General features: G+C 43.0%; 1 long non-coding RNA gene across 1 annotated transcript; it reads right to left on the bottom strand.

The window, feature by feature from the left end:
- Positions 1–40: 40 nt before the first annotated feature.
- Positions 41–8800, bottom strand: LOC119870053. Its single transcript, XR_005355091.1, has 3 exons — positions 8710–8800; positions 2795–3049; positions 41–361 (listed from the first exon to the last, which is right to left on the bottom strand). It is a non-coding gene; the product is annotated as an uncharacterized LOC119870053 (long non-coding RNA).
- Positions 8801–13093: the final 4293 nt, after the last annotated feature.

Consider the following 13093-nt stretch of genomic DNA (forward strand, 5'->3'; position numbering starts at 1 on the left):
CCCGCCCACCCGGGTCGCGACCCGCCCACCGGGGGCCGAGCGCCGCGAGCGCAGGTGCGGGGTCCCTGTATTCCACCCTCAGTGCCACCCGGTGAGACGGGTTCAGTTATCCCCATTTTACAGATGAGGAAACAGGCTCAGGGAGCCCACATTAACCCGCTTGTGGTCACACAACAGGAAAGAGATGAAGCTGGCATCGGAGTCTAAATGGTTTACCTTCACCATGAGGGCACCTCGCTGAGTAGGTCGAGGAATTGAGGGCCAGAGGGAGGCAGGGATTTGTCAAAAGTCAAACAGCTTAGCTACGTGAGGCAAGATAATAGCCTTGTGTCTCGCTCTCCCCCAGAGCAGTGTCTGGTACCTAGGCACCAAATAAATTCATCTTGAGTGAACAGATGAATGGCTGTTTCCCTGAAGCAGTAAGGGCTGAATCAGACCAGCACAAGACATCATCCTAGAAGCACTAAATAATACTATATTACTAATAAAAGAACAAAGAAACCGTTGAAAACTAAAATTATCAGCATTGATTACATCTCGCTTGATTGGATCACATTAGATCCTAAGCCAATCTCCAGCAGCAACTTGGCGATGTACTTAGCCTGATCTCTCACCCTCTCACTCAATATGGGAAAGCCCAGAGAGCCTTCCAGATCCCAGGTCCTGACAAAGGGTGGGAGGGGAGAATAGTTTCTTCAAATGAGCTTTCATTCACTCACTGTGCTGAGAAGCCCTCCCTACTGTATTCCCACCACTCAGCTTGGTATCCCTCCCTCTGCAACTGACCCTTTTCAGGGTGTAGGTAGCCAATTTATTCTTCTGTCTTGCCACCGTGCTGTTCATCAAGTGCACTGACCAACCTGTCCAGCTTTAAATCTCTGCTGCACAGCACAATACAGATGTTATAATCGACAGTGGATTAAAAAGTCCATAATGACCCCTCACTTGTGGGGTGTAACAGAAAAGGCATGACGCAGGGTTTGAGGAGACTTGGCTTCTGGTCCTGGTCCTAGAGCCGCCTCTTCCTCACAGCAAATGCTTTTACATTTTCAATTCCTTCCATTTTGGTTTTTTTTTTTTTTTTTAATTTATTTATGATAGTCACACACAGAGAGAGAGAGGCAGAGACATAAGCAGGCTCCATGCGCCGGGAGCCCGACGTGGGACTCGATCCCGGGTCTCCAGGATCGCGCCCTGGGCCAAAGGCAGGCGCTAAACCCCTGCGCCACCCAGGGATCCCCAATTCCTTCCATTTTGAAAACGTACCATTGGTGTAATGGAAAACCGGCGGATTCTTGAAGCAGAATTGCTGACTAACTAGCCTGGCATATACTTGGGGCACACGGAACATTTTGTGCGTGTTACCTAGGGAGATCTCGACAACCAGACTGAAAAGAAACAATGCATGCTGCTAGGGATTACTGGAGAGGATGCACCCCACTCCTCTGCTCCATCTGAGTCAAGCTTGCTAACCTGCAAAGTAAAGAACTCTGACACTTAAATATATGAATACTTCTCTGATCAGTAAATTATGTGTCATTCTGATTAAAAAGAAAGTTTTTAACCAGTCCTAAAAAATAGTATTCTGTATAAGTTCATTAGGGGTTAACATTGCAATCCTTGGGTGCTTCACACAAAAATAAGTTCCCTAAGGTCAGAGGCTATTTTGTCCATCTTAGATCAGCAACACCTAGTACACAGGTGACATTCCATGAAGTGTTTGTTGAAAACTGAACTAATCATTATTAAACTAAGGCCAGCCCAGATTATCATCTGAAAACTTGCAGGGGACTCCATAGCTCTCTTACCCACTCCAAAGAGCCCCCTGTGAGAAAAATTAAAAGATCTATCTCATTCTGCTCAGAAGGCAAGTTTAAGGCTATATTGTGGGAGAAAGATGGGAATCTTCTGTTGGGCACACTTTTGAGTTTTTTCAACAACTATAGTCTACTTTCATAATGAAAATAACTTTTTAAAAAAGATTTTATTCTTCTTAATTTCTACACTCGATGTGGGGATCGCACTTACAACCCCAAGATCAAGAGTTAGTTGTACGCTCTACCAACTGAGCCAGCCAGGCACCCCTATAATGAGAACAAAGGTATTTTAATTTTGGAAAAGAGCAAGTTAATCTGACTGGTACTAGAGTCATTTAAAACACTGAAAAACAAATTAAAAAAAAAAAAAACGAAAAACGACCAACCATCTTGTCCTCAATAGTAGAGGAATCCTTGCCTTTCATAGAATTGGTTAGGTGAGGTTTTGTGGGCTGAATGCTGTGTCGAAGGAGGACTACTGGTGGTAGGACCTCCTTCTTGGACCTCTCCTGTTCTGGGCACTACTACTCCTCTATCTTATCAAGTAGGCAGTTGGTTGATTGGATGTGGGTGTAAAGGATGCAGGCCTGGGGCTCAGTGACAACCTAAGCCCCAATCCCCAACTCTACCAGTGCTGACAGTGGCTCCTGGTGGTCAATTTACTTATGCTGGCTGAAATTGTTTCCTCGTACTTTATATATTTCTTGTGAAGCTTATTAATATGTTATGCTAAGCAACTGGTATACAGTAGGCTTTTTCCCTTTTTAAAAAGCAGCTATTATCGGGGAAAATTCATTGCTTTGGTGAAGAAAATATTGTATTCTAGCTGTAAAGGAGGATATAAAACCCTCCATCTGGGCAGTTTCGTTCTGCACAGCTGAAGCCACTGTTTTCTTCCCCAGTGGGCTCATTTTTTCTGAATTGACTACATTCATCTTTGTTTCACATCCTTCAAACATGCTCAGTTGGTTACTTACATAGGGATGGCATCTTTCTTGGTTTTGTAGGCTGGATTTGCCTTCCTCAAATACGCAATGCAAGCAGAGACTACCAGCTCCAGGGAATGGTCTGAGATTCGAAATCCACACCTTTCATAGACTGCCTTGAAGGTGGATGAAACTCTCCACTAACAATGTAAGAATATCAGGCCAAGAAACTCTCTGAGGCCCTTTGTCTAAAGAGGGCCGACTTCAGCATTCTGTAATGGCCTTGGGGAGCAGTCCACTGAGAATCTGTATTTACCAGGAGAAGAAAATACCATAATTTTTAAAATTTTTTAAAAATTTAAAGTAACATGTATATACTTTGATATTTTTGTACTATATGAATTTATATAAACTCTAGGTAGTAACCTAAATGCCGCCTCTTAGCTCTTTATTTTTGTTTTTTGTTTTGTTTTGTTTTAAAGATTTTATTTATTTATTCATGAGGGACAGAGAGAGAGAGAGACGCAGAGACATAGGCAGAGGAAGAAGCAGGCTCCATGCAGGAAGCCCGATGTGGGACTTGATCTTGGGACCCTGGGATCACACCCTGAGCCAAAGGCAGACGCTCAACTGCTGAGCCACCCAGGCATTTATCACAATTTGAAATTACCTTATTTAGTGGTTCATGTTTTTATAATCTCTTCCCATTGTGAAAGCTCCGTGAGGCATCGCTATGGCTAAAACAGTACTTAGAACATAGTAGGCACTCAATATTGATGGAGTTGCAGGTAAGATCTGCCTTCCAAAACCACTGTTTTGTAGATTAAATGAGATTGTTTGTGAACATACTCGGCAGGGGGCTAACAACCAATAATGTTATCTTAATTAATCCTCACTATACAGTTCACAGATAAGGATATTGGTGCTTGGGAAATATAAGTGATCCCGTGCCCTCAGCCCCTGAAACTTAGAATGTGATTGTAGTCTTTGGTGAGAATATCCTTAGAAGGAAGTTGTTCAAAAACACGTGAGCCAAAGACAGTGAGCCCAGAACTGACAGCTGGAGAGTTAAGAGAGAAAAAGGAGGGCAGGCAAGGAAGGAGATACACTGATTAGATTAAGTCTGGCTTGATTAAATTATAAATAAATAAAACCCACTGGGTTAAGTAGAGATTAAGAAGGCAGCACCATGGCAGGGCAGGAGGAACTGCTACTTGCCTTCCAGGTAGGTGGGCCCAGCTCTGTTCCACTCTTATATGTGTCATCTCTCCACCCTCCAACAATCTCATGAGACTTTTTAAGGAGGGAGAACCCAAGGCTCAGAGGGGTTGAGCAACCAGCTCAAATGTGGCAAATGACAAACTCCAAACTCCAAAGCTCACACTGGCCTGCCCACATGTCTAAATACCTAGAGCTGGTCACCTCTCCTCCATCCCTGACTCACTATCTGACTCTGGCCAGCCCTGGTTCCTCATCTGTTAACTGATGAGGGCTAATCAAAGTAATAATAATGGTGATAATAATAATCCAACTCTTGGCACTTACAATTTGCCAGGTATTATGCTAAACAATTTGCATAAACTATCAACTTTTTTTTTAAGTCTTTATTTATTTGACAGAGAGAGAGAGATCACAAGCACACACAGAAAAGCAGGGGGAGCAAGAGAGGGAGGAGCAGGCTCCACACTGAGCAGGGAGCCCGAAGGATTTGGGGTTCAATCCCAGGACCCTGGGATCATGACCTGAGCCGAAGGCAGATGCTTAACTGAGCTACCCAGGTGCCCCTCAACTTTATCCTTAATCCTACAGTATAGATTTCATGAAATTTCCATCTCACAGATGAGGAAACCAAGGATTTGAACCTACGTAAGGTCATAGAACATGTAAGCAGCACCATCAGGTGTCAGAGCCATGTTTGTCCAGCACCAAGGCTCAAGCTCTTTGACCTTACTGCCCATTGCCAGAAAAGCCACCTGGGAAGATACCATCCAAATGATACTTCATTCATTCAATCGATCAATTTAGCTTTGGCAAGTATGGCTGGAATAGAATGGGAAGGAGAAGATGCATTTGATGAGGAAGGCAAATTAAGAAGGGTCTTAGAGGCCATGCCAAGGAATGTGTATTTTACTGTAATCTTTCATGGATTCTAGGTAGGAGTGATAAGATAATTAAATATTTTAACATTGTAGACAATGTACCTACCAGGAGTTAAGGACTACAATTAATCTAATATTGTCCTTTAAAACAAACTCAGAAATCCCTTTCAAAAGTCACTTGATCAGAGACCTTACTCTAATCACCTTATATAAAATAGCACATGTGCACACACACACACCTGTCACTATTTTTCTTCAAAAAATTTACCTCCTCCTGATATATTTTATATAGTGTCTCTCTTTTTCTACACTTATAATGTAAGCTCCATGAAAGCAGGAACTTTTTGTTTACTGCTTTATTCATTACCACCTAGAATAGTGCCTGGGACATGGTAGCTGGCCAATAAATATTGAGTGAATAGGTAAGAAAGGTTATGTTATACCTCCCTCAAAATACAGCCTACATTTGATGCCTATGCTTGTTCATCTCCTCAATGGAGTATGAATGTTGGTTTCTATTCTCACCACTCTACTGTAAACAACTTTTCTAAGGTCACCAGTAAAATCCTAATTGCAAGATGTTCTACAGTGGCAGACTTCTCTGCTTTATCTGACATCAGTGATTGCTCCTCTCTGGGAAACTCCAGGCTATTGGGTCCCATGATACTTCACTCTCCTAATTCTGTTACTTCTCTATCTCCTTAATGGTCTCCTTTTCCACCACTTCTCTCCCTTAAATAATGTAGTTCCTCTGGGTTTAGTCTCGGGCCTGCAACTTTTTTGATTGTACACACTCTGGGCATTCTCAACCACTCTCATGGTTTCTACCATCCCCTATAGGCTGGTGACTCTCAAATCTATAGGTTTAGCCTCAAACTTCAGAGTGCCAGGATGGAGTTCAGAATCTGTTTGGATGGAGATTTCCCCCTGGATGGCCCTCCTTCCCAAGGCCCTATGACTCAGCAGGTTCAAGATGGAACTTGCCATCTTCTCCTTAAGCCTCCTTTCTTCCCCCTCCTCCTCCTAGAAGCTCTTGAGGCAGAGATGACTAAGAACACCGATGCCCCCTTCAACACCTTCAACACTCCTCTACAGTGGTGGGCAAATCCCCTATTCTCAGGCTGGGAGGATTTGCAGCAAAGTATAGCCACCAAAATGACTACCTCCATAGTTCTTCTATCAGAGGGCTTACACTGTCAGCTTCAAGGACTGTCTGTACCTATTTGGGTATCTCATGCCAGATGTGCAAAATTTACCTCACCCACCCCACCCCCAAAATTACTCTTTCACCACATCTAGAGCTGGCACTACCATGTTAACCTCAGCCTTCCAGGCTAGACATTTAAACGCACATTCTTGAGTCCCCTTTTCTCTTACTACATCTCATTAAACATGGTGATTTTCATTCCCAAATATTTCTTGATTCTATCTTCTCAAAGTCCCTGCCATGAACTTTCTTGGGCTCTTAAATGATGTCCACTCTCTCAAGCTTTCCAACTGCAAACTTCTCTAACAATTGTTTAGACCTCTTATATTTGTGGACAATTTTTAGGCAGAGCATGGCGGGCAAGAGGATCGAGCAAGAGTTTTGTTTTCAGAGCTTCTTTTTATGTCAAATGATATATTTTTTTCCATTTTGACATAAAATTTCCTTTTAAAATAAATTTACCTAAGTAAAAAAGGGACCTTCTTTATTTTTTTATTATTTTTTAAAGATTTTATTTATTTATTCATGAGAGACACAGAGAGAAAGAGGCAGAGACACACACAGGCAGAGGGAGCAGCAGACTCCATGCAGGAGCCTGTTGTGGGACTTGATCCCGTGACTCCAGGATCATGCCCTGAGCTGAAGGCAGATGCTCAACCACTGAGTCACCCAGGCATCCCACGGACCTTCTTTATATAAAAACCAGTAACAGGATACTTAGGGGGTAGGAATTCCTAGAAGGTTAAAATCATGAAGTTGGTTCAAGAATGACAAAAGTTAAAAAAAAAAAAAAAGAATGACAGAAGTTTGAGAAACACTAAGATTCAAGACCCTTACAGTAACATATTAACTTGAACCATATGAAACTGATGACAGGGGACACCTGGGTGGCTTAGCAGTTGAGTGTCTGCCTTCAGCTCAGGGTGTGATCCTGGAATCTGGATTGAGTCCCACATTGGGTTCCCTGCAGGGAACCTGCTTCTCCCTCTGCCTTTGTCTCTGCCTCTCTGTGTGTGTGTGTCTCTCATGAATAAATACATCTGAAAAAAAAAACAAAAAAGAAAGAAACTGATGACAGTTGACTATTTTTCTTTTGACCTACAGAAATGATAATTTCATATGATGCTAGAAAGTCCTACATTTTCTGGCTCCCACCTATGTTCCAGCAAAACCAACTGTTTACTTTTGTTCTGCACACACCACATTATTTCTTTCCTCTGTGCCTTTGCCTGAGTTAGTCCCTCACCCGTATACCCAGTACACACTCTTAAGACTAGTCAGGACCTTTAGGAAACTTCCCTGTCATCTGTCCCAAGAGACTGGTGTGATGCTCCTCCTCAGTGTTTCCCTAACACAATCAACATGTCTGTCCACATGTCTGCATCCATCTCTCCTGGTAACCTGTGAACTTCTTTAGGGCAAGGACTTTTTTTTTTTTTTTTTTTTTTTTTTTTAATGAGTCCTACAGCCTCTGCTTGGTATACAACAGACCCTCAAATAAGCCGTAGCTAACTGAGTGAGTGAATGGATATGTATCACGAAGAGAGGTCTAACTGCCCTGGAGGGCCAGAGCAGGTTTCAGAAAGATATCATTTTATCTAGTTTTTTTTTTGTGTTTTTTTTTAAATATATTTTTTTTGGAGTTTGATTTACCAACATATAGTATGATCTAACTCTTTAAGGATGAGAAGGAAGGAATTTGCCAGAGGAAAAGTGAGTAGAAGAAAGTTCCCAGAGAGACAAGAGCAGGTGTAAAGGCACTGGAGGTCTGTGAATATGCAGTATTGGAGGAAATGGAAGCATGGCTTGAGTGGAAGGTAAATGAAGGACATCCAAGAAAATAGCAGTGCTCACAGTGTATTTTCCCTTTGCCCTAATATTCATCAAGACAACCTGAAATTGATAAACACATCCACAAATACCTCCAGTGGGTTTTGATTAAAAGGGTTATGAGACTGGCCTATCCTTCTACCTCGAAAACAAAAAGCAGGTAATCTGAGGACAGGTGCAAAACCAACCATACAATACCACAATGTTCAAACCAGCGTGACCGCCAGCCATACAGAACCACTGTGTTCAAACCAGCGTGACCGCCCTGCAGCCCTCAAGGAACTTACTCTCTAGAGAAGTTGCTGTGTAACCAAGAATCAGAGAAAATGCCACCACAAAGACCAGGCTTGATTAGAAAATCCACTGGAAAACCACTCATGAGAACAGAGTTGCCTAAGACTGGCAGATTGATTCAGAGTCAACTATGGTGTTGGATTTCTCCCAGCTAGCTAACAGGCCCCTCTGACCTGGTATGAGGGAATGCTAGTTGTGGTAACAACAACAGCAAAAATCAAATGGGAGACTTTGTATTATTAATATAAGTGAGTGCTTTTTATATGTTTTCTCATTTAAAGGATATCCTTGTAAGTCAGGTTATTATTGTTCTCATTTTACAGAAAAAGAAACTGAGGCTTGGTGAGTTAAGAGAAACCACTGGCAGTGGAACCCAGGTCTCTGGCTGTGAAAACACGTCCTTTCTACTTCACCACATTAGAGGCTTCACTTTGTGATTGAGCAATGAAGGTGGGAGGGCCCTCTATGTCATGGGGAAAAAGACACATTCAATTCTAGGTAGTAATGTGATGCACCTACTCCCAAAGAACACTCACCTCTCAGGATTATTATCCTCAGCCTCACGTTAGGATAATTTCTATGCTGATGATTATCAGAGATCCAATCTTGCCCTCTCTCAAGCTCTAATGCTCCTTTCAAAAGATATTTTCCTAATCACCTAAAAGAATCACAGTTCCCTTCCGGCCAGCCAGTTCCTCTTTTTTACTTTCTGGTCTTAATGGGGCAAGACACAGATAAGTCTCTCTCAGTCTGTTTTCTCATCAGAGTTGGGGGGTTGTGCTTGTTGAACAGGTTGATAGGTAAATCAGTAACACGTGTGCCAAGAAATGCAAAGTAAATAAATATCATGCTCTTGAAATAGCACCTGATTCATTCAACTCTTTAGTGAGACCCTCCTCTGCGGCAGGCACTATGTTCGGTGCTGGGCCTCTTAGGGTGTACAGACAGCCCCAAACCTAAACAGGGATTCCAGTCTAGTGGGTGTGATGTTATTCAAAAGAAAAATTCCATTAGGGAAGCCCTAAATCTATCAGCAACTAGAGGATGATCCAAAGACTCAAAACAAAAATTTTGTTGAGGAAGAGGAAACATCTACAGATACATAAAAAGATGATCAATCTTAGTAGTAATCCAGGGAATGGATATTAAAGCCACAATGAAATGCCATTTCAAACCCAGCTGAGTTAGTACCTGATGGGAATACTGGGCCAGCAGACATGAGGTGATGGGATGGTAAATATGACCAGGCACTAGAAAGAGCACAGGTACGGCAGGCACTCAGTAAATATTTTGCTAACCCAAACACAGGAAAGCTGGAGTGGAAGCTGGAAAGCTTCCAGCAAACTGGAAGCTTGGGAGGGCTACATACACCTGGCTGCCATGTTTTGTTTGCCCTCACAGTGTTTACAAAATTGAACTTTGCCAAGAGTAAAAATCAGGAAATTTCACAATTTCTCTTCAAAGATGGTAAAATCTGGCAGCTATTGGCCCGGTCTCCACCGGACAACATGTGCTGGAGCTCAGTAGCAGCAGAACCCTGCCTCTTACCACATCCCTACCAGGCCCCCACCCCCTGGTACTGGGGCTGCTGTGCCCACTTCAATTACTTCTAGCTCTGAAAGCACTGAAGTGTGCTCCCTCTCAATTGGAGATTTAATGGGATCCACTCTCAGGGACAGAATCCAGAGACTGGTATTACCAACTCAGCAACGGGGCTGAGAACTACAGCCAGAGACAATTTCTTCAGCAGGATATTTACATACTATTATTCCAAATCCATACAAGCCTTACAGGAAACCAAGGCTCAGAGAAGTGAAGAAATTTGCTCAGTGAATGGCAAAGCTGGAATCTGATGTCACTAATACTGATGATGCACATTCATAGGCTTTAAGCACTGTTAAATGTTATGCACGAATTGCATCATTTAATTCTCACTCCAACCCTATGAGATGGGGACAATCACGATCTCCATTTGACTTGTGAGAAAATGAAGGCACAGAGGAGCAATGACTTGCCAAAGGTCACATAGCTAGTAAGAAGCAGAACTGGGACTGAGCCACATGGCCTCACTGTAGAGCCTGGATCTCAGGAAGACACAGGCAGGCCTCCGGAGCTTCTGGGGATCAAGTCCATGCATTCTGAACCTCACCAGTTCACTCTTCGTGATCACCACTGTTCACAGGTCACTGCCTCCCTTTCAGGACATAAACATTTTGTGTTCGCCTTTAATACCCAAAGGGGACACCACATACTGTCTGCCACCTAACAACATGCCATGGAGAACTTTCCATATCTGCACTGGTCCATTTCTATGGACACGGTGTAATTTATTTAACTTAGCTCCTTATAAGCACTTAGGTTGTCTCCAGTTTCTTCTTATTTTATTAAAAATTGATGTATTAAACACTCTGTTCATCTAAATTTGTGTGCACTTGGACATTTATTTCTGTAGGATAATCCTAAGTAGAATTATGGGGTAAAGGTCATGCATATATAAGGTTTTGGTAGATACTGTCAAGTTGTCCTCCAGAAAGGCTCTACCAACATACGTTCATTCGCACCCACAATGTATGAGAACTTGCTTTCCATGCTCTTGTCTCCACTGGGTATACTTCTCTCTTGCTTTCTCTGCACCACACTCAAGCTGCCTCTCTAAAGCTGCCTCATCATTTTTATTATCAGTTCAGTTTCACCAGTATGATTACAACTATAAAAGGAACAAAACAGAATCATCTATGTCTCGTGAAATGGGGGAGAGGGGCAGGAAACACATCAGGATGATGGCAGCAATTAGATTTACATGGGCTTGAACTGATTAAATTTATTTTCCATACTTCCAAATGTTCTTACATGAGTATTGCTTAGATGACAATAGGGGAAAACTTCTCCCTGTTGCCCCTCTATTCCTGAACTGCTTTAATTTTTTAAAAGAAAACAGGCCCAGAGTGTGTCTTTGGGATGGAGGAAAGGAGCTAGAGACTTATCTATGAATCGGATTTTGTGGAGAAGTATCATCCCCTCACCCCAAGTGGATAGAATGTGTAGTAGTGACCTATGGTAAAGAAGAAAAGGAGCTAAACTGGAGCTAAACTCAGGGCCTGAGGCAAGGGGAAGATTAGGGAAAGCCTGGAGCTTAACAGTCACCCAATTAATGTTAAGTCACACTTAACGTTATTCACCTAAATTGCCCAAGGCTGATGTCAGGGAGGCCATCCTAGATTCTTACCCATCCACCCTCAGTCACCAGATCCTGTTGACTCTATCTTCCTAAACCCTCTCCAAATCCACTTGCTTCTCCATCTCCTTGAGTTGAGGCTCTCGTCCTCTCTCACCTGGATCACCAAAATAGCCTCTCAACAACCATCACCTTGGCATCCAGTCCCATTCATTTCCAATGGAGCTGTCAATTCAGAGTATTTCTTTTTTTTTTTTTAATTTATTTATGATAGTCACACACACACAGAGAGAGAGAGAGGCAGAGACATAGGCAGAGGGAGAAGCAGGCTCCATGCACCGGGAGCCCGATGTGGGATTCGATCCCAGGTCTCCAGGATCGCGCCCTGAGCCAAAGGCAGGCACCAAACCGCTGCACCACCCAGGGATCCCCAATTCAGAGTATTTCTAACATGGAGATTTGATTTTGGGTAAAACCCTTCCATGGCCTCCTATGGCCTATAGACCTGATTCTCAGTTCTGGCTGCCATTAGAGTCACCTAGGGAGTTTTTAAGATGATCCCAAGGAACCAAGTCCCCATATGCTGAGATTCAGACTAACTGGTTGGGGGTGGGCCCAGATTTTTAGTTTTTAAAAACTCCCCCAGGTGATTCTAACATGCAGCCAGGGTTGAGAACCACCGGGCTCCAGGATACGGAACACAGATTCCTCTGCATGGTTTTCAGGAACTCCATGTCACTTACACTATCCTCAAATATTTATTGAGCATCTGCTATATGCCAAACACTTTGCTGGCACAGAAGCTAAGCAAAAATAACTTTTAGGCCCTTCATGAAGTGTATGGTCTATTAGGGTCAATCTAGCTCTTGGTATTTTAAACTTTATTTCTACCTCCTCTTACCTCCCACTGTGTTCTATTATCTCGACCTGAAACGTGCCCTTCTGCAGCCTATGAACATGCCACTGTCTCAACTCAAATTCCAGTCCTCTGCCTCCTGCCCTAGTTAAGACTCAGCTTGAGAACCATTTTCTCTGAAAAGGCTCGACCCAACTCAGTCCTGGATCTGCCCTGATGATCATCACACCTGCCACTGTAGCTACTGTTGTCACTGTCCATTTCGTTGTCCGGGGGCCTCACCGGACTGTGAGCCCCTTGAGGGTATGGATAGCGACTCAGCCATCTCCATTATCCCCATTGGAGGTGCCAATTATTTGGTGAATCCATAAATGAATGAACTTGTTCAACTCAGAGGAGGGTCTGTATAAAAGGTATTCATCACATGGGATAATAAATGGTCTGAGCAAGGTATGAGCAGACTGGAAACTAGTTAGAGGAGAATTGTAGACTCAGAAGCTCATGAAGCCAAGCTCTGGATGGGAAATTCAAAAATAAGCAGGCTTGGAACCCCCGGGGAGGCAGAGAAATAAACACAGTATCAAAGCAGTGGTAGCAACCTATTGCCTTCCTTCTCTTTGTGTGGAAATGTGTGTTCTAAGTCATACATTTACTTGTCATGTGACTTTGGATTAGGCCTCCCCTTACTATATGAGGGCTGGTGGTAGGAGTGCAAAGGGAGGCCCATACACCAGAGATCCAGAGAGCTAAAAATTATAAACTAACAATCATTACATATAGTTTCTATTCTATTCTCCTACTTTAATAAATACACCTTCATGATGACCTGGAAGGCTAGGTTTGAATTTAGAATTCTCAGAGTTGTTGGGATTATGGTGGCACAAGGAAA

The sequence above is a fragment of the Canis lupus genome, chromosome 2 (assembly GCF_011100685.1).
Source record: "Canis lupus familiaris isolate Mischka breed German Shepherd chromosome 2, alternate assembly UU_Cfam_GSD_1.0, whole genome shotgun sequence".
Lineage (NCBI taxonomy): Eukaryota > Metazoa > Chordata > Mammalia > Carnivora > Canidae > Canis > Canis lupus.